We start from the raw sequence: 23,359 nt of genomic DNA, 5'->3' as shown, positions 1-23,359 counted from the left end.
GGCATGCTGGATATTGGTGGCTCAGTGGTTAGGAATTTGGGCTTACTGACTGTAATATTGTGAGTTCAAATCCCAGCACCACCAAGTTGTCCTGGATCAAGACTCCTAATGCTCAACTATACAATGATGTCCTCTCTGAATAAATAAATAAAGGTATGCAAAATAGTAATCAGTATTATAAACACCAAAAAGGTAGCATGACCCAGTGGTGCTCTGAGGAAACATAACTCCAAAACTAAGGCATGACATTGATAAAGCAGTAAAAATGAAGCGATCTCGTCTTTTATGTTCAGGCATTAAACTGCATTAGTAGGTGATCCACAACAGTTACACACAGAAACATGACACTACACTCATTCACATCTTTCAAGTGATAACTTGCCCAGCACTCTTCTATCCCCCCTCCCATCTCTCTCTCTCTATCTCTCTATCTCTCTCTCCTTATCTCCCACAACTTCCCCTTTTCTCACTGTCTGTCTCTCTCTCTCTCTCTCTCTCTCTCTCTCTCTCTCTCTCTCTCTCTCTCTCTCTCTCTCTCTCTCTCTATTTCTTTTCCTATCTCTCTCTGGAGACAGCAATTCCGACACAGTCATATTTAATCAGCATCTCAGCGGACAACACAGGACTCTGCAGTCCTCTGCCTAGCCTTTCAGTGCCGTCACACTTATAATTGTCTTAGATACCCTAATTCACCAGTTGCTCTCTTTAAATGCAAAGCAAAATAAGCTTGATTGACCTACATTGATGCTGATCTGAGAATTACACATTATGTCACCGTTTGATTATTTATTTCCTGTGACTTTAGAGTCAAACGTCTATGTTCCTAATTATGCTGCTTGTGCAGAAGCAGACACGCAAGGCAGATGGGAGATGTTGCTGTCATGTATCACATTTCATTCATTTTGACACCAGAGGAGTCATTGTATTAAATCTGTTGAGGCACTTTTACGAGGCATACACATTTTCTGTTGCTAAACTGCATACATGCTTGAACGAGAGGGGTGGAACCAACCATCTCAGACATAAGGGATCAAGGTTTTAGTCTCGTCATCTCCTGTTAATATATTTTCAGAAACATTGTTTCAGGGGGTACATATGCAGCATCAATCAAATGTCCATACACACATCTACTCAAAAGAGTTTTCCTATTACTGTGAATTATAAAACTATGAAATAAACATTCCACATAGGAAATTATGCAGTGACTAAAATTGTATTAAAGTTACAGCTTGTATTTTTGCTTACAGTAATTTATTTAAAATCTATGAAAACTATTTTGCAATATTGCGTTACAATGTAACTCTCTAGTTTGTTTACAAATGCACACTACACAACTTAAAAAATCTCAGCATCACTGGCCCACTACACCACTTTAATAACTTCTATAATCAATCTGTTGTTTGGCGGATGTATGGGTGTGTACACCAGTGGTTTTCAAAGTGGGGGCCACGGCCTCGTTGGGGGCCGCCAGGGGGCGCCTGGGGGGCCTCAACAATTTGGTGTGAAAAATAAATTCTCACTCTCAGACAAACACACACACACACACACACACACACACACACACACACACACACACACACACACACACAATCAATGCCTAATGTGATGTAATTTAAAGATGTAAGATGTAATTGTTAATAATAAAAAAAAAGCGGGATATATTTAGAAGTCTGTATTTTTTATGCAAAAGATGCATTTTTATGCAAAAGATGTTTTTTTTTTTTTTTTGCAAGATGTTTTTATGCAAAAACATTTCGCAAAAGGGGAGCTTCGGTCAAATGTTAATGCCATTTGGGGGGCCTTGGGCTGGAAAGTTTGGGAACCCCTGCACTACACAATTGCTCATAGATGAGGCTCACACTTTCTTACAAAAGTAAATGTGAGAGCAGTATATCGTGTGATTTTGTGGCTTTGTGACTATTTTGTTCAGAAACAAGAAAAACAGAAATAAGACACAAATGTGGAGCAAATATTGCTGCAGGCACAGGATTGTCTGTTCTGCAAAGAGAACCGGAGATACAGTGCAGAAACATGCTATTTTTATAATGTGAGTCACCAGGAGTCATGAGTATTTTTGCTTTTCCTAACAACCATTTGGGTATGACATGTCAAATAATTTCTTATAGAAACATTTTATTTTGCTTTATTTTTTCCCCTTACACTCACAATAAATAGAATAATGATAAACTGGGATATTCTGCACATCTAGGCAAATTAATTTAATTTCCTCTTGGACTCTCATTCACTGTTTCTTAACACTTTTCTTGCTGTTAGTCACAGAAGAGCTTACAATATGTGATTCTTCACCAAGAATATCAAAAACATGCTTGAAACTGCTGGGGGTTCAGAGACAGCTCGCAGACTGAGGAAAATGCATTGATGAACTGTGCACACATTAAAATTAGTTTAGTGTGCAGTAGGATTAAAATGAGATATAGATAATCTCAGCATAGAGGGTGGAGTAAGTGGGGTGAAAAACAGAAGGCTCTGAAGCACAAACTGCTTCTCTAAATATTTCATATTGTTATATATTTCACCACATTTTATTAAGCAAACATGGCAGCTCATCTTTTAAGGTCAAATGGATATGAACCAGTAGAAAAAAAAAAACACACATAAACCACACTGTTGTGGGATATCATCAGTTTTGTCTAGCCCTAGTCAAACTTTGAAGACATCCAGTCGTGCATACATCGCACAAATAGCACAATCTAGTCTTATTACACTCTCCTGGACTTTCAAAGTGAAATGATAGATGAAATACACAAGGGGAGAATGTATGAGAGGAATGAAGTTGCTCTGTCTCAAAATGCTCCTCTTGTTGTAGGAGTCTCCTACCAGCCTGGCCTGTGTTTTAAACAACACATCCAGTACCTTCAACATTGATTCTTGTGTCTGTGGTTGATGTGCCCTTGCATTCTAGTACGAAGCAGCACTTAACAAGGGGATGATGGGAGTGCCATGCAAGGACATGTCACTTTCAAGTTTTTAACTTGAGAGTTTCAAGGCCTTTCATCATAGCTTCGGTTTTGGGATTGTTTTGCTTGACACTCTAGAAAATGTTTATCTGGATGACAGAGCAATCATTTCTCTCTCTCTCTCTCTCTCTCTCTCTCTCTCTCTCTCTCTCTCTCTCCCTCCCAATCCTTTTCTCCTATTTTTCTTCCCCACACTCTCTCCCTTCCATCTGAGGGGCTGTGTCTGCTATCTGGCCCAGGAATGAATTTTGGAGGCTTATCTCTGCTTTTCCCAGCTATGGCGGAGAGGATGTGTTAAGGCGCCTGTCTCCCGACAGGAATGACGAGCTATCTAAGCTGATAAGGCCATGGCTGGCTTGAGAATTGTAACAAAGCCAATGGCTCGGGTGCAGGTGGGTACATGTACAGTGCCTGTAGGTGAAGGAAGGTTAAAAGCAATTACCTTCCCACAACAAAGGGGTCGTTCCTGTCAGCACATGGCAATGCACACCTGGGCTGGACAGAAAGGTGCAATTTGCGTGCATCCTATGATTCCTTTAATGACACAACGGATCACTGAAAAAGGATACGAAAAGTATAAGCTTGATTATGCCTGATGAGATGTGGGTACCTGATACTGACATACTTCTGTGGCTCCTCTTACCCTCTGGTTCTGCTTGATGTCGTGGGTTTTTTTTTTTTTTTTCTTGCCACTGTCTCCTCTGACTTGCTCACCGGGAATCTAAATGTACATTTCTGTTAAGCTGCTCTGTGACAATAGCCATCATTAAAAGTGCTATACAAATAAAACTGAATTTGATTGAATTGATTATTTATTCATTTATAACCAAGTTTTAACAAGTAGGGAATGTATCTTGAACAGCCCCCCCCCCCAAAAAAAAAAAAAAAAAAAAACACTTTCAGTTCAGTGAAAGAGCTGGGTTGCAATTGGCCCGAGCTGGCAGCACCACTGACAAGCACTGCACCTCCTCTTGGTAACCATGGAAACATTCAGAAGTGGGCAACATGGACCCCAAAGCCCCTACCTATGCTTGTGCCCTCTTCCTTTCTCAGGCTACACACATACTGTCAGGCCACACACACTGTCTGTCAAGAGCAGATGCCCATCTGGATCTACTGACACCCCAGTCCACCCCCCAGCCCCTCGAGCATACACACAAACACACAGTCATACCCAATCCCACCCCGGACCTCTCACTCTTTATTCTTTTGTTGTTCACTTACTGTCGACTTCCATAGGCAGACAATAACGCACATCACACAGCTACAGCATGAACTAATTGATTATAGACGCTGTCAGAGTTGGTGTTACATTTAAACATACTTTAAGAGAAAGTAGCATGCTGAGAGAAGGCAAAGACTTTCAGAAATCACAAAAGAGCACAAACAAAACAAAAGTACGAGCTCCTTTTGTTTGTAGCAGTGTGTATGTTATGCAGTCTTGGGTGAGTTGTAGAGTGAGTTTGGACAGCTTTAGTGGTCTGTGCAAGAGACAAAGAGACTATGAGACTACCCTTTACTGTGTTGGATTATCTTTACCGTGTTACTGTTTCAGATTCAACATTAACATTCTAATGGGCATTACATGAGTGTCTGAAGTTGCCTCATAGCCAAGATGGACTATGGAGAAGGGCAAGTATTACTGATGGAAAAATTATTACTCTTATTTGTTATCAAGTGTATATACTTAGTTGTATATAGGTTATTTCTACACTTATGAGCCTGAGCTCCTGAGAATACATCACCACTGAAAGGGAATATTATATATTCAGGAACGGCAATGAAAGAAGAAAGATGGGGTGAGAGAGACAGAGAAAAAGAGAGGAAGAAAGAGTTAAAGTAGAGGAAGACAGAAAAGGATAGCCTTTATGTTCACATATTCAAGTACAGTGGAGTGAAATTCTTTTCTTCACATATCCTAGCTTAGTAGTAAGCTGGGGTCGGTGCAGATCCAGTGCCCCAGGAGCAGAACGGGTCAAGGGCTTGTTCAAGGGCACAACCATGACAACTTGGCAGGGCTAGGACTTAAACTATGACAATCTGATCAGCAGCCCAGAGCCTTAACCACTGAGCCACCACTGCCCCAAGAAAGGGGGAACAGAGACAGAGGGTATGAAAGGAAGAAAGAAAAATGGCAGAGGAGAAAGTCAGAGAAAGAAAAACAGAGAAGAAAAGTGAAGCACACGACTATAGTGAGTGAACATGAATGGGTGAAGAACCTGTTGTTTAAAAGGAGCTGATGTATTGAATGTGGCAGCCAGACTGAGGCGCTGAAGAATGGCCATGATGAGTGAATCCGTCCCATGGAAATGTGTCATGAAGGCAATTCTATTAACATCTTAATAAAGGCCGCAAGGGCCCAAGAGAGCTTTGAGGCAGCGGCTACTGCTTTAAACGAGTGGCTACAGCTGAAAAAGAAACAGAGGGCTGCACTGGCTCAGCTTAGGGGCATTGTCGCGTTGCTGTTTTTGTTTTCGTAGGACCGTTAGTCTTCCCCAAGGACTGGCCATGTTCCATCATGGTCCACTAACTCTCTCTCTTCCTAAGTGTTTTTTTTTTTTTTTTTTTTTTTTTTCATTTACCATCTTCTTCTCCATCTGCCAAAGTGAAGATCGAAACAAAAGGCTTTATTTTGGCAAGTTGGCAGCTGCAGGGCAGAGACGTGAAGACATGAGCTGGACATTTCTCAATGGCAAAGCGAGTACACTTACTATTTTCCTGCCATTCTTTTTTTTACTCACTCTGTCTCTCACCCTTTGTCTGTCTGCCTCTTTATCTTCTTTTGCTGTCCGTCATGCTCTAAGAAATATGCCCTGACAATAATCGGTTGCCTATTTTTAATTGACTAACTTAACAATTATTCCCTGTTCCAATAACAATAATAAGGAATTTTACAAGTTTATTTCAAATGATTCAAACGTATCATGTTTATATCTTTCTCTCTATAACATTGGCTAAATCAGGGGTGTGAAACTCAACTTCAGTTCGGGCCACATCAGCATTTTTGTGAGTCCTTGAAATGCCATAAACTAAGGCTGTTCATTTTTTTAATGCATTATTATCCATTCTATAAATAAACACCAATAAATTAAAGTAGAATGGTACGTTCATATGAAAAGAAAGAGATTTATGAAGAACTTACATGGGCTTATATCTCTGCTATGAAAATACTCCCAACTCCAAATTTCTTTTAGTCTCTACACTGGTGAATCATTTCACGATATGGAGTTGAATCACTGAATCACGTTAAAAGTCAACATCCGTTTTTTATATTTTATCATGCTGTATTATTTTTAGGAGCGGGTCTGATTGCAATAAAAACAACAGATCGGTGTCAATTGTAACCAGCACTTCAGCCATGTTAGAAGTGAGCCCATACACACTGTACAGTGGCATGTACAGACCACAGGCAGATCTGGAGTCAATTCTAAATATTACTGGTCTACATGGGAATGTATTGTGTATTAGGCAGCTACTACATGCCATTTTAATATTATTTTTTTGCAAGTTTACACCGGCCTAATAAATCAAGACAGAAGGTTGTATTGGTTATATATGGCCCATGGGCCTTGAGATTGACACGTGTGATTTAAACTGTACTGAATCAGGAGCCAATATGTAGACATGTTACCTTTCATTCATTTGAAGAAGCCAAAATTAAACATACTGATTTCTTTAAACTATGATGTTTCCATGCTATTGTTTTACCTATTTACTACTTTGACTGTACAATCAAATATCAGTCAGCTTCCATTATATTTTATGTAATATGGGGATAATTACATTAGTCTATTTCACTTATCAAGTGAAATGCATCAGCAGTCTGCATTATACTCACATGAAGATCGCAGAGCAAAGGGCAAGAGCACACAGCCGGTGTGACCATTATTTAATAGATAGTCAGACTTTCATGTATCGTGTTTACATTGCATAAGAGAGTGTATGTGCTTTAAATAAGTTGCTCTGTTCCCGGGGTCTATTAGTGTTTAATTAAATTGTTAATACATAGTTTCATTATTATTACATAGTTACTTTATATTTGTGATAACAAATATTACTCCTACTCCTGACAGATACTGAAAGACCATCACACACTGCATGTCTTAGCAGGCCAGTTGTTGTTGTTGTTTTAAAGCCAGTAATGGGTATAGAGTATATGTGCATTGATTTTTGCTTTCTGTGTTATGTTCATATTTGACATTTGTGGCCCTGTCGCTAGCAGTCTGAAAATGGCCTCAGTGAGATGGCAAGTTCTTTAATATTTTGGGGCTGTTTTTCTGCAAGAGGACCTGGACATTTTGTTAGCATACACGGCGTCATAGACTCTATCAAATATCAACAGATATTAAATGAAAACCTGACTGCCTCTACCAAAAAGTGGTTGGATCTTCCAGCAGGACAATGATCCAAAACATACAACGAAATCAACACAAAAATGGTTTACTGACAACAAAATCAAGGTCCTGCCATGACCATCCCAGTCCCCTGACCTGAAACCCATAGAAAACCTGTGGGGTGAACTGAAGAGGAGAGTCCACCAGTGTGGACCTTGAAATTTAAAGCTTCTGGAGAGATTCTGTATGGAGGAACGCTCTCAGATCCCTCTCCATGTATTCTCCAACCTCATCAGGCATTATAGGAGAAGACTCAGAGCTGTTATCTGGGTAAAGGGAGGTAGCACAAAGTATTGATTAAAAGGGTGCCAATAATTGTTGCACACCTATATTTAACAAAATTATTTTGGATAAACCTGTGTTTTGTTTGCAATTGTTTGATATCCCTGAGAGCAGAGTATTTTTGTGAATTTTCTTAATAAAAGATCAAAAGTTTTAACAATAAAAACAGTTTTTCACAGCCCTCTTTGCTCATATTTACCGAGGGTGCCAATATTAGTGGAGGGCACTGTATATATAATAGACTGATATATATATATATATATATATATATATATATATATATATATATATATATATATATATATATATATATATATATAAGACAGATATAGATATAGAGAGAGATTTGGTAGCTAATTAAAGGAAAACCCAAATAACTTACTGGAGAAACATAACAGTTGCAGATGCTTTCAGGCAGGCACTGCTGATACATTTAAGCAATTAACATCCTGGTATGCTGTCTAGCATCTACATGGATGCTGACCAGATACAGCTGACCTCAATTTTGGATCAAGATGCCAAGAGGACATATCTAGGTGACTCTAGGGCTGTGCAATTAATCAAATTTTAGATTTTGATTTTTAGTTCAGCTCGAGCCAAGATGACAGAAAGAGAGTCTTTGGTCGATAAGATAAAACCATTTCAGTCATTTGGAAACAATTTGGTTTCAAGAAGTCTGATGTGGAACAAAAAGAAATAATGTTTGGTATCATTGGAAAGCTCATTTCCTCTAGCATCATGACAGCTGGTATAAATACAGCCATGATTATGATTTTTTCCATAATCGAGCAGCCCTAGGTGACTCTTAAACAGTGTCATTTTTGTGATATTAATGCAGGAAATTTACTCACAAAGACCACTCAACTGGTGAGTGTTTCAATAGGAAAATACTTGTTAACAAGAATTTCTAGGAGTTGACACGTAGGGTCCTAAAGTTAACGGTTATATTTCTCTCATATTATTAGAGTGAGAGTTTCAATGGAAGTTAATTAACCATAAAATACTTTTCACCATAACTTTTTACTATTTTTTAACCCATTTTTATCAAGGGTGCCAATAATTCTGGAGCACTGTGCTATACAACACCAGGTCTGCCAGTCTTGGACCTCGCAGCACATGGAGAGTCAGTGTTTTTGTTGTTTGTTTGTTTGTTTTTGTTATCAAAGATTAATTGCCACATGTGAGACGGATGCAAAATTGCTAAATGTGTCAGTGTCCACACTTTTCCGTGTACCACTGTGCATACTGGAACCTTCCAACCAAGACCCTTTCCACCTCATCCATCCATCCATCATTCTATCCATCATTCATTCATTCATTCATTTTCAGTAACCCCTTTATCCTAGTCAGGTCTGTAGTGAATCCAGCACCAAGTTATTGCATATAATACACCTACCGCCTTGTGTTTGTGAGGTGGAGGAAACCAGAAACCAAATTCTGCAAAGACAGTAACCCAAGCTCAGGATCAAACTGGTGACCCCTGTGACCCACCTGCTCCCAATTATTAGCTTCAATGATACAAACCTAATTAAAGTGAAACTCAGCTCTGGGGTCACCCCTCAAAGTGACAGCAGTGTTAAAGGCAAATTATGCCAGCACAGTGTTTACGACCTTTTCTGTAGATAAAGCCAAACACTGGTGGAAAGGGCAGCTGATGTCCACTGGGCAGACTGAGAAAGAGTCAGTCCTGTTATCAGCACAACACTGTTCTGTTCACGAACAAATATGTAGCTATATTACACATACACACATAATCCCTAATCCATAATCCATAAATGAATCCATGGAATGAAAGTGCTTGATGGTGAAAAGGTCTGTATTCCACATGTTTAATGTTAGGTACACAGGCAACACATTCTGAGATGCAGAGAGAGCAACTCTTTCTGAGCGTTACAAATAAACAAATAGAGCAGACTTACCATCAACCATTTCTCCTGGCACACAATCACGTAGTCTCTATGTCTTTACCACATAGCACGAAATAGAAATGAATGGTAAATGCACTTATGGTCTGCACTTATATAGCACTTTTTTAACCTTAGCAGTTCTACAAAGCGCTTTACACTGTGTCTCATTCACCCATCCACACACACACTCACACACCAATGGTAGCAGAGATGCCATGGTTAGCTTGCCATCAGGAGCAACTTACTGTTCAGTGTCTTGCCCAAGGACACTTCGGCATGTGGAGTAATGGGGGCCGGGAATCGAACTGCCAACCCTACGATTAGTGAACAATCCACTCTACCACCTGATCCACAGCTGCCCTAAGTGAAATGGTCAGTCTTTTAAAGGCACCCTGCATGCTCATGTGATGTATGTAAATACATAGTTTCGGCCATTATAGATTCCCCACAGGAAAGAAAAAGGCTGCCCCCAGCCGTACACAACATAGGAACAACATTCAAATCCAGCCCCACACATGGAAACTTGGAAATCCTTCAAACCATAACATGTCTCACACACACAGGTAGATAACTCGCATACATGTCAGTAAAAACCACACACTAAACAGTATGTACTTCAAAGACAAATCACTTAAGAGACTAAAATAAGTGTAACCAAATCATATATGCAAAATAACAATTTTCATTAACACATGAACCAAGACCATACTCTCCAGGTCCTATTCCCATGCAAGAAATGATCATCTTATTTGTAACATTTAAATACATAAGAAATGCAAACCATTGAACCCATTACTACTTTAGGTCCAATCTGTCAGTATGATACTCATTAGTCCATTTTCTGACTGCCGTGGGGTGATTCTAGGGGCCTTTCTAAGTCTGAGATTGTATCAATGCCCCTGCAGTTCAATGTCAAAGTCAGGAGGTTGCGTATATCATGTAGATGTGTTAATGGAGAGCCAGCTATGTGAACAACACAACTCGTGTCATCTCCAGCCATGTCATGAGCATCATCAGTGAAATGTTCACAATCAACGACAGCTTCAGCAGGCAGAGCAGAGCATGGGTTTTGAGATTGATCCTCACTCATCTGTGTCTCCAGAAGACTGTCCTCCAATGATTCATAGTCTGTTACAGTCCCATCCTGAGGCTCATTTTGAGTATGGCTGCTGCATGAGTTCCAAGTGTGGAAAGGTTGCATAATCACCACATGGAAGACACCAGCATCCTCTCCTGTTTCCAACTTTGCTAGTCTGTATTCACATTAGATAAAACTTGAGTGACACAGTGTGGAACAGAGTACAGAGTGCCAGCTTAGATGTAAAATTGGTTTCTGACTGTTAAGCCTGGTTTCCAGGGCTACCCTTGCATGATCATGAGTTTCTTGCAATGACAACCTTAGATGCTCAGGGTGGGGACTCCAGGCTCCTTCATTTCATCCCAAACAGGCTGAGTGACCAGGTCCAATGTAGTGTCCAACTCCCTCCCATACAACATAATGGATGGGGTTTGACCCATGCTCTCATGTCGTGCCATTCTTAGGGCAAAGCAAACTTGCAAATTTGGTCCCAGGTGGTGTGTTTATCATTCATATAAGAACGAAACGCCATCTTGAGAGTTTCTGAGGCATTTGTCTGTGGGTGATATGCAGTTGTGAGCCGGTGCTCCGATCATAGTGAAGCGAGCACTTGCTCAAATAGGTCGCTCAGAATAGTGGAACCCCTGTCCAAAGTGAGGTAGGTGGGGGCCCCGTGATGGGAAAAAACTTCACTCAACAGTTTGCTTGCCGCCACTTGAGCTGTAGCTTCTCTCAGTGCTGTAGCTTCTCTCAGATATCAACCCACTTTGAAAAATAATCAACAAATACCAAGATGTAAGCATTACCACAGGAGGTACGTGCAAAGAGCTAACGAAATCAACACCAACATACTGTACTCCCAAGGTTTCCTGACTAGCACATGCCACAGCTACATCTCTGCAATGCTGATCTCTCTGCATCAAAGCAGCTGCAAGTCCTTCGTCACAGGCATCGGCATAAATAAAGAAAGGGCAAGCGAAATCAGGGAAACTTAGCACCGGCGCCGAAGTTAATTTTCCTTTCAGAAGACCCATGGCAACCTGGCAGGCACCGTCCCAGAGAAAGGGAACATCATATTTTGTGAGCGTGAACAGTGGCTCAGCATGGCAGGCGTAGTCTTGTATAAATCAGCGGTAATACCTTATTAGGTCCGGGAACTGTCGCACTTGCTTCACATTGACAGGGGTTTTAAAGTCTGCAACAGCCTTTACTTTGTCTTGGTCTGGCAAGATGCCATTTGGACAGACATGGTAACCCAAGAAGGTAAGCATTTGGTGAGTTTAATTGTCAACCCAGCGGACTTGAGTCATGAAAGTACTTCCCTAAGGTCATTGAGATGTTGCTTGAAAACCACAACAATGTCATCCAGGTAGATTGCACAGGATCTATAAATGAGACCAGCCAAAACATTGTTCATAAGCCTTTAATAGGTCGCTGGTGGATTGCAGAACCCAAATGGAAGCACACGGAACTGAAATAGCCACAATGTGAAACAAAAGCCATCTATGGTCTTGAGTCCTCTGTCATGGAGACTTGCCAGTATACCCAAGCAAGGTGGATTGTGGTCAAGAATATATCCCAGGAAAGGAAGTCAAGGGACTCATTGACTCTCAGTATTGGTTAAGAGTCCTTTACGGTGAGCTGGTTTAGCCCACAGTAGTCCAAGCAAAATCGTGGTTCACCACAAGAATTCTGAACAATCACAACAGGGGCAGCCCTGTTGCCGGTTCAATGATGCCTTCGTTTAACATTTTTCCTATTTGGTCCTCTATTAACTGCTTTTTAGCTGGGGAGGTTCAATAAGGGGGAAGGTGAACTGGCTTGGTATGCCTTGTGTCTATGTAGTGCTCTGCTAGAGTTGTATGGCCCAGGTGACCGTCAAACAGGTCAGAAAAGCTTTCAAGTAGCTCTGTCAGCTGTTCCTTCTCGGCAGTACTCAGACATGCTTCCTCATCTCTTTCCTGAAGTGCTGAAGATGGGACTTCCATGAACAACAAACTGCCTTCTGACTCCTGTACTTCCCTGCCTTCCAACTCTTCTGTGAATAACGGCTCATTGCCTATGGCAACAGTTCCGGATGCGATGTGAATGGTGATGGAAGCATCACTTGCAATTGTTCCATGCCGCAGCATGAAGTCCATCCCCAAGACCGAGTTGAGGGTAGGCATGGGACAATTGCAATGGTGATAAAAACGTTGTCCCATGAAGCCAAAAGCTAACCATGTCAGCCCTAAGGGTTGGCATGCCCCACCATCTGCTAGTTGGATTGGGGGAGCAGTCCATGGTTTAACATTAGCCTTCATCTTGGCTTGATCCTGAACTATGTCTGCTTGCACTTCAGAAAGCGATGTGCCAGTGTCAAGTGTAGCATCCAAAACCTGGCCATGTAAGTTAAACTTAACTCTAAATGGAGTGTTCCAAAAGGAAGGTGATGTGGTATCCTCCACATGACAAAGCACAGGTAGTTCCGGAATGGTTGCATTAGTCAGTTGAGGCAAATGTATCTTCTGAAGGGAGGGTTTCCCTTCTGCCTGAAAAATGTACTCCCTTACACTGCATCACTGCGTTTGGGTTTGTTTGTATACCTTGGATCACATGCAGGCTTCGAACGCACATCAGGGAACTCATTTTGTTGTGAACTCAATCTAGAAAGGCCAGGCCACGAGCATTTGTAACAGTAGGTTTCTTTGCCAAGTTTCTTTACTCTGCATTGAGGGCGGGAAACAGTTACTTGGTCCCAGAACCACATGGATCTCATGAGTCCTTAGAAGAAGATCCATGACTGGGGAAACAGAAGTTCCATAGAGTGCAACTCTGTACTTTTCAAGAGCATGTTTACAAATAAGATTTATTTGTTCTTGTTCGGGTGGGGGAGATTTTAACTTCCTGAATTCACTTAGCATGTGGGCACAAAAGCAGGGAGGGGCTCCTCAGGACTTTGTATACAGTCCAAGATACCTCTCATTATTTGTTCCTGGCTGTCAAAAGGAAGAAAGACTTTCCTGAAGAAGTCACAGAAATTAGCCCATGTAACAACATGTGTGTTGAGGACAGTGAACCACTTCTTCGGCTCTTTTGCCAAAAACCATGGCAGCTCAAGAAGTATTTGGGCATCGGTTAAGTCAAGGGAGGTTCTGTAAACATTGACCGATTGAAGCCAATCCACAGGGTTAACGTGTCCTTCTCCTGCAGGCACAGGTAGCTCAAGCCTTGACTGGTACAGTACAGATGTAAGGATTCTGCTAGTGTTACTCATATCAGAAAGAGTGGGTTGTGGTGAGCAAGTCACGCTTCTAAAGGTAACATTATTAGTCGTACCTTGTAATTGCACCTGGACTGATGGAACATGGCTTTGAGGGGTAGAGCTGGCCATAGGAGGAAGCTGTGAATGTGGCGCTGCTGGGGAGTCAACCTCAGGACATCCAAAGTGTGTCAATATGCTCTGCTGCAACTTCATTAGACCCAAAGCAAGACAACACATTGATTTGAATCGAATAGAATGTTCTTGAATTCACTTTACCAAGTAAATGTGTCCAAAAGTTAGAATTCAACCTTTAGTTCAACATAAGCATGTTCAGTTCATGATGAAAAAAGGAAAACTGTGTTCCAAAAAGTGTATAGCTTCCTCACGAATACCCTTCTCTGTCCACTTATGCATAACGCATACACAAAAACTGTGCTGTAATGAAATATTCCAAACAGTCCAAGGAGCAAAATATGAGCAAAATATATATTTAAAAAATAAGGTTAGCAACTGAATCAACTGAAACAAGCAAAATGATCCTCCGTTCCGATCGGACTTCTTCATTAAAAAAAAACAAAAAAAACAGAACCGTAAACCTGAAATCTGTATTAAAATGTCAGATAAAGCACAAAGTCTAAAGATTTCAAATTATTTTTGCAACACAAAAATATTTGGTTATATAATCCGCTCATACTACATTACATATGTTCCTCGCACACATGGCACCCAGTGTTAGCAAGCTAATCTCACCAGCTTGCAGCTTCAGCAATGAACACCAATTAACCACTCCCACTACTCTCCTCAACTCCCATATTTTCAAGGTTTGAATCGATGCAGGTTCCACGTAGACGACAGATCCAGATTCAGTTGTTTGGGTGCTTTACCCGGATATCACTCAATAAACCCATGGAATGAAAGAGCTTGATGGCAAAAAGGTCTGTATTCCACACATTTAATGGCAAGTACACAGGCAATGCACTCCTCTCATACATGTGAGAGCAACTCTTTCTGAGCATTACAAATGAAAGCAAGAATAAAATTATAACAAACAAGCAGAGCTGTCTTATCATCAACCGTTTCTCCTAGCACACAATCACGCAGTCTCTACGCCATTACCATGAAGCACGTAATAGAAGTGAAATGTTCAGTCTCTTAAAGGCACCCTGCATACTCATGTGGTATATGTAATAGGGATGGGCGGCATGGACTTAAAACTATACCACGATACTTTCTGGTATTCATTGCGATAAGGATATCAGTGACGATATAACTATAGTGCCATTCACCACTGTTTTTGGCTACTAGTGACAGCTACATGCAGTCTTGAGAGCCTCAGAAACACAAACATTTATCTAAAAGTAAAACTAATGTTTTGTAACCAAACCAGTTCCAGATTTTCGCTCTGCATGTGAGGTGCGAATGGGTCGCACACAGAAATACGTCATCAGCTAGGCTTTATCGTTATTATCGCGGGAAGACTAATTCTTACAGTATATCGCAAACGATAAGATATTGCCCATCCCTAGTAGGTAAATACATAGTTTTGGCTGTTACAACACACACACACACACACACACACACACACAAACCCATGAGTCATGTTCTCTGTTCTAGAGAGAGTAGCAACTAAGGGTCAACGTGATAAAGATCTCTGTTGTGACAGCTGGACTGGTGAGAATTCAGATAAACAGCATGACCATGAACCAATGAAGGAGGCATGACCAGACACATTAAAAACTAGACACTATATTCACACACTCAGAAACAAACATCTCTATCTTAAGTGTGTGTGTGTGTGTGTGTTTATATTGTGATGGGGAGGAAATAAGGATAGGAGTATCTGACAGATATGAGTGTCATGTGTGGGGGAATTTGGTTACTCCCCACAAGGAAAACTTTTTTTTTTTCTTATGAGTTAATAACACAACATTAATTAACTGCAGCAATAATTATGTCAGTGGAAGGTCCTTACAAGGATTGTAAGACAAACGTGTGCGTATGTGTGTGTGTGTGTGTGTGTGTGAGGTCAAGTTTGTGCAGGGCAGAAAGCTTGCCGCAGAAAACATGGTCCCCCTGAACACATTTTGCACTGTTCACTCATTAAGAAATAGGTCAAGGATTCCGGCTGCATGCACAGCGCCTTGTCAGAATCTCTCAGGCTAAACAGGGGCAAGCCCACTGGGAGGATGAGAGAGAGAGAGAGAGAGAGAGAGAGAGATAGAGAGATAGTGGAGAGGAGACGAGAGGTGACGATAGAGAGAGAGGAGCCTTGGAAGAGCTGTGAAGGTGCTGTACTCACTCGTGACACGGTGTGCAACTAAAACACACAGTGCCACACATCCAAGACAGATCGACCTCTGATACGCCATACTCAAAATACATGCAGCATCACAAGCCACTGGGAGTCTGCAGTGCAATGTTACATCAGTGGAACTTCAGAGGCATCATAAGTTCTCACTGGCTGCACTCTCCGGTTCACTAATTCCACCAAGTTGGTTTGCATCAATAGGAGGCGCTACTGAGCTGTGCTGGTATGCCAGACTGTCTCTCAGAGGGAACAAGGGTCTCGGGAATGAGGTGAGTGCTGACAGACGGTGCGTGATCAGACAACATGCATTATAACAACTTCAAAATAAGTATGTTTATTTTTATTTATAAAGCACATTTTAAAGAACATCTGTAGATGAAAGTGCTATATTTAAACATTTTTTCCACCAATTACTTAAGCTCTATCCCACTTTAGACAATAATATATGAAGACATACATATACTCACAAATCAAACCCGCACATTCAACCATTCCAAAGTGCATTCTCACAGCTGCTGAGTCAAACGATGAAGTTATTGTTATTAAGGTTTTATATACTACAAGACCTACAGATAGTACCAACTTGCATTTAGCCTATTACTAAACCAGCTTGGTGCACTATAGAAAACTGAGAAACTTAAACCTTACTACAAATACTGGCAAACTGGGAGCTCTGGGAGCTCAGGGCTACATAGAGCCAGACAAACCCCCGTTAAGCACATAATACCCCCAATTAGCCTCCAGGAAACATTTAACGAGCTGGATTGACATACGCAAATCAATACCATGCGTCCGGGCATTAGAGGCTGAAAGGCTTATTTGACAATTTCACTGAACATTGAAATCCAACCAAAGAAGCTCATGCTGCGAAGGGAGCTTTTATCTGGCTGAGTGTGACTACTGCTGGATCGAGTTCTAGTGAAGTGATGTACTTGGTACACAGCGTTCGTCAGGGAGGACGATGGCTGCAAGTCGTGACCCCATGGCTTTGTGTAGTTAACCTTATTGATTAAAGAGTGTGATGTGGAGATGCTCAACACTCTTTTTATGTCTCCCATGACTTCATTGAAGAAAATAAGCTATGGATGGGTCTGTGCTTTAACCCATTCGTGATTTTTAGCCCACAAAAGCATTAATGCTTATGCTTAAGCAATGACAATATTGGCAACTCTTGTTCTCTTTCACCAGACAACACCAAGGAGCCAACAAAGGAGACCCAATCCAATGGTAATAAAAAATTTATAGTAAAGCCATGCTTTTGTTCTACCCGAGCATTTACACACATGATTCAAGATCTTATTCTTAGACAGAATTCATAGAATTAGCCATGTGCAGCGGCTTGTTAGGATCAGTTATTTGTAAGCTCTTGTAATCCTTTTACTGCAAGCCATCACTCGGAAGCCTCTCAACCATTCCTTCCATAAGAGATAACAATAACACCACAGTAACTTTAGCCTAAGCCATAAAATAGTGGCATTTTGTTTTCAGTGTACAGCCCTTTGCATGCACAAAATAACTGACAGGGATGGTCATGCCTCCTGCCTAATGAATACTGCTGGATCATGGTGAAATCTTTTGTTGGTGATAATTGAGCCCAGAGCACTCGAAAGGACTTTTTTCTCTGAGCATCTATTTTTCATAATATCTCTTAGAATGTAAAGGGACTTTAACATAAGTCTTCTTTAAAAAGCTTCTTAACCATACACTGTGGAGTTACTGGTACAGCCGTTCTCTAAAAGACCCTGGCTCTTTCACAGACATAAATCTTTAAAACAGCTATCGCAATATTCCACTCACCAACTCTCAGAATAGTCACGCTTTCAAATGCAATACCCTGGATATAGAAACACAAGTCAATCATACTGCTGCACGCGTTCGTCCCCATATGGCCCTATCACAAACATTTCACATTCCATCGTATGTTTTTCACTAATGACTAATTAGTGACTAATATGTGATCGTGTGCAAAACGCGAAGGTGCATTTCAACGTAAGTCCCTGAAATTTTCACCTGTGAGCTGTGAAGCGTACGTGTGACTCCATGTGAAAAATGATCATGCAAAAATAAACAAATTGTATGCAAAATCACATGAAAATAAACAAATCACTGAAAGAAACACAAACAAAAACGTATTCACTATACTGTACGTGGAAAGTCCACGTTACAAAAATAGTGTGAACATTGATGTGACGTATCTAAATACCATATGTGTCAATTTCACATGTGAATCATGATTATTTTAGTTTCATTCATATGATTTTTCTGTAGGGGTCTTTTCAGAATTAAAATGAAAGTTAAAACCCCACACCATGATAAGCCTACTGTCATCAGTAAAACAAGTAGTGCTTGTAGCTTACGTTAATTGTTGATAAAAAAAAAAAAAAGAAAAAAAAAAAAAGATATTTCTATTGATTGTGTGTGTATTAGCCTAATGGGTTCAGAGAGAACAGACTAAAGATGACATGTAGCACAGCTTAAGGTAGAAATTAAAAGGATGATCACACTTCGGCTTAACTTCACTCGTTTGCCGCTGATAAAGCAAGTTTTGTTGGCTCGTAGTGCGAAACAGATGCAATTTATTCTAATGCAAATTTAGAGCAATTGTCAACGTAGAAGAACAACATTCCCGTGTCTGGACAGCGTGTGATTAAGCGTGCTGGATGAAATGAAGTGACGATTTGTGTACAGCCTACATCTTCTGCTCCACCGCAAAATCACATATGATCAAAGAAGCTTTTAGAATAAACCTTATCTAAACGTGCTCTCCTAGACCGGTGTTAAACTGTGTGAAGACATCAGTATGCTATTTCACATGTGTATTAGTGAGTTGCCTGGATCATCATGATTCCCTTTATTGAATCTGTTCGAAGCATCATAGGTATATAACTATTTTCTTATTTCATGTATTATTCATTTAAATCATCTTTTTTTTCATGAACTAGAAATGTAAGAGGACACATCGACGGCTAATAAACGTCAAGCACATGAACGTGTTGATGAATAACATCACGGTTCTTGTAGCACACTGCGTACAGGCAGCTTACACACTCGTCATATTGAGATTCCTATATTATTATATCCACAGGTCATTCAAGGTTCTTGGAGAGCTGAGCTAAAGGGTAGTCTAGGCAAGGTCTAGACCTGCTAAATCAAGGATTTCTAACATGTTTGAAACCCGCAAGAGAAATCTCCATATCAGCTAGCATAAAGCAACTGCCAAGGCATCTCCATTCACATAACCCAGCTAATGTAGCTTATGTTCAGAAAGATGCTGAGGTCCTCAGGTGTGTGTGTCTTATATATATATATATATATATATATATATATATATATATATATATATATAGAGAGAGAGAGAGAGAGAGAGAGAGAGAGAGAGAGAGAGAGAGAGAGAGAGAGAGACAGAGAGAGATGGTGTTATCATTCATGAATACAGTTATTCCCTGATTTAACTGCTGTGTGTATTCACATGAAGATGTATCTGATGTGGATTTATATAAAGAAATGTGAAACAATGTATCCGATCATTGGATGGATTTATCCAGGCAGGCTACTGTTCGGTAAGGGCGATGCGTACACACGGACAGAGCACAGATGTGAAACACACACAGGTCAGCTGAGTTGAAGTCGGCTGAATACGAGCTCGCTGTCAGTTGTAGTTAATGCAGCCGTCAAAGCCCGACAGCTCGCTGCGTTTGCCGCGGAAATGTTCAAATGTGCCGGCGGAAAGCATTAGTATTCACAGCCACATGTCACGCATACCGCCGCGTTTAGGTCCAAACCGAGTCAGCATGCGATTCCCACTCACCTTATATATAGAAAACACTGAGAATGTGCGCTGTGTTCCTGGGTCTGGGAATAAATCCACATCCGGCTGTTCGGACCGTCACCGAATAATCAATCTGAATGAACTATTTCCTGGCAATTCCTCGAAAAGATCAATAACATCTGCCGCTTCAATAACAGGACGCAGGAAGGACGGAAGGTTCTGCGCTTTTCCCCCAGCTGTGGTCTCTTCTGTCACTCGCCGGTTTCTGGGATGTGAGATGCAGCCGCTCGGTCCTTCTCATAAAGATGGTCATTTACAGATGTCTGCCAGCTCCATGGCACATTCCGTCTGTGCAGGAGGTGTGATGTCTTTCATGCTACTGCTCGGTAGTTGCTTGCGGATCTCCAGAAGACGCACGCGCTGTCTCACGCGCTGTCTCCAGTTTCACTTCACTGATGGTCTTGTGTTAGAGCAGCACGAGGCAAGAGCGCGCGGTACAGTGGATGTGTGCGAGTGTGCGCGCGTGCGTGTGTGTGAGCGTGCGTGTGTGTGTGTGTACGGCATTACTCCACTGCACAGCGTTTAACACCCCCCCCCCTTTCCTCATCCCTCCTTCCTCATCCCTCACGCGCTAGCGCTCGAGGGAAACACGGTACACTCATTAATAACAAACACTCAAATATGAAATGTAGCCTGCATTCAAGAAAATAAAGTAGCCTTCATATATGATGTGTCTACTATATCTATACCATCTATATGAGGTTACATTCCACCACTGGTTGTTATTTATTTTTTTAATTTTTATCTAGGCAAGAAGAATACTTTATTAGTTGCAATTCCACCAAGGAGCCAAGTTCTGCTCACAGCTGAAGCATGCACTTTGGTAATGCCACTGCCAAATGCTGGGTACCTTTAGGAGCTGTCCTTTATCTACTGTACATGCAGTCAGTTTCACTGCATTTTCTGGCCTTACCTGATTTCTTTGACAGTTTGAAAATTATATCATGAATATCATCGAATGTCTGGAAGCCTATGTAATTGCTCTATTATAGTATCTTCCATCTATGACTAGGACGCCGTGAATTTTGAAGTGGACCTGCAATGTTCATACTATAATACCCATAATACACCTTTGCTTTCATTAAGCAAATAGGTGTAATGGCCGGAGTGGTGCTTTAATTTGTCTTAAGGTTTATTTGCATTCATTGTAATGCTGCATAGTATTTTTTTTTCCTCCAAACAACACGCACACGAACGCGCACGCGCGCGCGCGCGCACACACACACACACATACACACCCCTCTCCATTGTGTCCATTATTAAATGATCATTTATGATCCAAGGTTTAGTTCGCAGTCATTCGTTATATCCAGGTTTTTTGACGTTCTCCTCCCTCAGTTAGAAACCATCATTTCTTTAAAAAAAAATTTGTCATCTGTCATCTTCCTAAAAAAATTATTTTTTATTTTGGGGTGCGAATACATTATTGTGGACACATGACACAAACTTTGTCATGCGTCCTTCAGTACAGTAACGTAGCCACATTTTAACCATAATAATAATAATAATAATAATAATAATAATAATAATAATAATAAAAGAGAATAAAAAGAAGAAAAGGTAGAATAACAATTTATTATTTATTTTTTAATAATAAAAACAAAAACAAAATGAACAATAATAAAAAAAGAAGAAGAATGGAGAGAGAGAGAGAGAGAGAGAGAGAGAGAGAGAGAGAGAGAGCCTGTAATAATTCTGTTAGGGCAGTGCCATCTATCGTCCAAAATCCGGAATTACAGCATTCTGTTCATTCGAGTTAAACTCAAGTATATAATTATATATATTTCTCTAATATACAGTTTACAATAAACAAATAACTACAATGATAATAATAATAATAATAATAATAATAATAATAATAATAATAATAATAATAATAATAATCCATCCATTTTCTGTACTGTTTATCCTACTGAGGGTCGCGAGGGAGCCTGGAGCCTATTCCAGGGAACTCGAGGCATGAGGCGAGGGACAGCTTGGATGGGGTGCAGCCCATCGCAGGGCACAGTCAGACACACACTCACAAACCCATTCATACACTATGGACACTTTGGAAATCCTAATCATCCTACAATGCATGTCTTTGGACTGGGGAGGAAACCGGAGTACCCAGAGGAAACCACCAAAGCATGGGGAAAACATGCAAAGTTTTCTGTGCACACAAGGTGGAGGCGGGATTAAAACCCCCAACTCTGGAGATGCGTAGCAAATGTGCTAACCACTAAGCCTAGCACGTTCCTTTTGGATATCATTTATCTGTGACATTTTATGGGGGGATAGATAGATAGATAGATAGATAGATAGATAGATAGATAGATAGATAGATATATGGATAGATAGATAGATAGATAGCTTTATTAATCTCAATTAAGGGCAATTTACAGATTACAGCAGTAAGCAAAAAATAGTGTGTGAATAAGAAATATTCAAGGAGTAATAACAATAAACATATTCAGTAAAAGGTAGAATATGTTATTGATCCCTGAGGGACCTTGTTTTGTTGCAGTACCCATACTTAGTAAACTAAATTAAGTAAAAAAATAAGATGCTAAGTAGCAACAAAAGTAAGTAAAGTGATTGTAGTGCAGGGGCTGATCATAAGGTGACGGACGTTCGAATGTGTCCATGAGAAAAAGAGTAAACAATGTTGCAATAAGTGCAACAAATTTACACTTGAGGTCATAACTTTACATATGCCTTACATAATCTGCAAAATGTTAATAATTGAAAAAAATAGACTTCATAAAATTTGTGTTTTGTTTATTACTGCCTTGAATAAGTTATTTCACATAACATAAATTGAATTTACACAAATGAACCAGTTCAAAAGTTTACACACCCTTGATTATTAATACTGTGTGTCGTTATCTGAATGATCCACGACTGTGTTTATATTTTGTGAGAGTTGTTCATGAGTCCCTCGTTTGTCCTGAGCAGTTAAACTGTCCATTGTTCTTCAGATAAATCCTCCAGATCCCGCACATACTTTGCTTTTCCAGCATCTTCTGCATATTTGACCCCTTTCCGGCATTGGCTATATGATGTTAAGATCCAGCTTTTCACACTGAGGACAACTGAAGGACTCGTACACGACTATTACGAAAGGTGCAAACATTTACTGATGCTCAAGAAGGCAACTTTTGAACAGGATGATCGGTGTAAATTGTTATTATTTCAGTTAAAGATCTTATTTTTTTCATTTAGTACTGCCCTTCATAAGTTAGGCCTACATAAGATATATAAAAATATCAACAATAACAACAATTTACACTGATCTGTAAACTGGAGGGACAGCTGAGCATTGTTGGTATTATTAGCCTATAAAGGTAGCCTAAATAA

At 40.4% G+C, this 23,359-nt stretch overlaps 1 protein-coding gene across 1 annotated transcript in view; it reads right to left on the bottom strand.

Moving 5' to 3' along the window:
- The window catches only part of plxna2 (plexin A2), a 232,277-nt gene extending 211,766 nt beyond the window's left edge, over positions 1-20,511 (bottom strand). The window contains exon 1 of the mRNA XM_047160545.2: positions 20,000-20,511. The gene's annotated coding sequence lies outside the window, so the exon portion shown is untranslated. The remainder of the gene's footprint in view (positions 1-19,999) is intronic.
- Between the last annotated feature and the right edge of the window lie 2,848 nt (positions 20,512-23,359).

The sequence above is a fragment of the Ictalurus punctatus genome, chromosome 15 (genome assembly GCF_001660625.3).
Source record: "Ictalurus punctatus breed USDA103 chromosome 15, Coco_2.0, whole genome shotgun sequence".
Lineage (NCBI taxonomy): Eukaryota > Metazoa > Chordata > Actinopteri > Siluriformes > Ictaluridae > Ictalurus > Ictalurus punctatus.
This window is presented reverse-complemented; position numbering and strand designations above follow the sequence as displayed.